This window comes from Gossypium hirsutum, chromosome A03 (assembly GCF_007990345.1).
Source record: "Gossypium hirsutum isolate 1008001.06 chromosome A03, Gossypium_hirsutum_v2.1, whole genome shotgun sequence".
Classification (NCBI taxonomy): Eukaryota; Viridiplantae; Streptophyta; class Magnoliopsida; order Malvales; family Malvaceae; genus Gossypium; species Gossypium hirsutum.
This window is the reverse complement of record NC_053426.1, coordinates 85165769-85167542: the sequence shown is the minus strand read 5'-3', so window position 1 is coordinate 85167542 and position 1774 is coordinate 85165769.

The window sequence follows — 1774 nt, the reverse complement described above, 5'->3', positions numbered from 1 at the left end:
ATAGCAATATACCTATTTTGTGTAAATGATCTTATGGTATGGTTGTGGAATGGTTGAGGAAATGCTTGATAATGATAAATTATGAAAATGGTTAGTGTAGATTATGTTTGATGTTAAGGAAAACTATTAAGATACTTAGTGCATAAAAACTCATAAAAAGGATGAAATTTGCCATAAACAGAATACTGCAGCAACACTGACGCGAGTTTGAAAATTTATTAAAAATCATAGCAATTGAATTTGGTGATGGAATACATAGCAAATTGAATATTATTATGTCTAGTTTCACATGAAACAAATGAAACAGGTAAAGGAATTATATGTTAGAAGATATTTGAATTTTAGTGAAACAGGGTCATAGCAGTTTTTGAATCCCCTATTCCAACTTTAGAAATTCATTGTAAATTATAAAGATATAATTAGGTGGTATATTTTATATCTTCAGAATCCTTATTGAGTCTAGTTTTAGTAGAAACAAATCTCATAGTCATATGAATCTTGTACAGAGAGAAATGTGGTTCGTAGTAAACAGAGGTCAGACCAGTAGAGTCCTGAAACAGGGGTAACTTTAACTAATAAACTGTACTAATTGGCCCAACCAAAAATTCTAGAAAAATTTTAGTAGATAGGTATATGAGCCTAGATTCAAGAACAATTTACGGATCTTGATTTTGAGTTTTGTAACTCGAGATATGATTTTTCTTGTGACTGTGACGCAATTAGCTTAAAAGCTGTGAATGTAGAAACAATAATCCAAAGTTCTAAATATGTTGAATTAAGCTTAGTAACACCTCATACTCGACTCCGGCGACGGTCTCGGGCGTGGGGGCGTTACAAAAACTGAACCATCATCAGACAGAACTAAGTGAGCATTCATTGCAAATAATGATTTTCGACTCAAAGCATTAGCAACCACATTTGCTTTTCCCGGGTGATAATCAATCACAAGTTCGTAGTCTTTTAGCAATTCTAACCATCTTCTCTGTCGCAAATTCAAATCTTTTTGTGTCATTAAATACTTTAGACTTTTATGATCAGAAAACACATGACATTTCTCACCAAACAGATAGTGACGCCGGATCTTCAAAGCAAATACAATGGCAGCTAACTCAAGGTCGTGTGTTGGATAGTTCTTCTCATGCGGCTTTAATTTTCTCGAAGCATAAGCAACAATTTTTCCTTCTTGCATTAAAACACAATCGAGTCCATTCAAGGAAGCATTGCTGTAAACAACGAATTCTTTACTTGACTCAGGTTGTACCAATACCGGAGCTTCAGTTAACAGAGCTTTTAACCGATCAAAACTTTTCTGACATTTCTCAGACCATTCAAATTTCACATCTTTCTGAAGCAATTTTGCCAACGGAGTTGCTATCACAGAAAAATCTTTTACAAATCATCTGTAGTAACCAGCAAGTCCCAGAAAATAGTGGACTTCAGAAACATTCCTCGGAGGTTTCCAATCCAGAATAGCTGAAATTTTGCTCGGATTAACTCGAATTCCGGAGGCTGATACAATATGGCCCAAAAAGCCAACTTCTCGTAACCAGAATTCACATTTACTGAATTTCGTATACAACTATTTATCTCATAGAGTTTGTAGCACTATTCTCAAATGCTTGGCATGTTCAAATTCATCACGTGAATAAATCATTATGTCATCAATGAATACAACAACAAATTGATCTAAATACGGTCTGAATATTATGTTCATCAAATCCATAAAAATAGCAGGTGCATTCGTTAAACCAAAAGGCATAACTAAAATTCATAA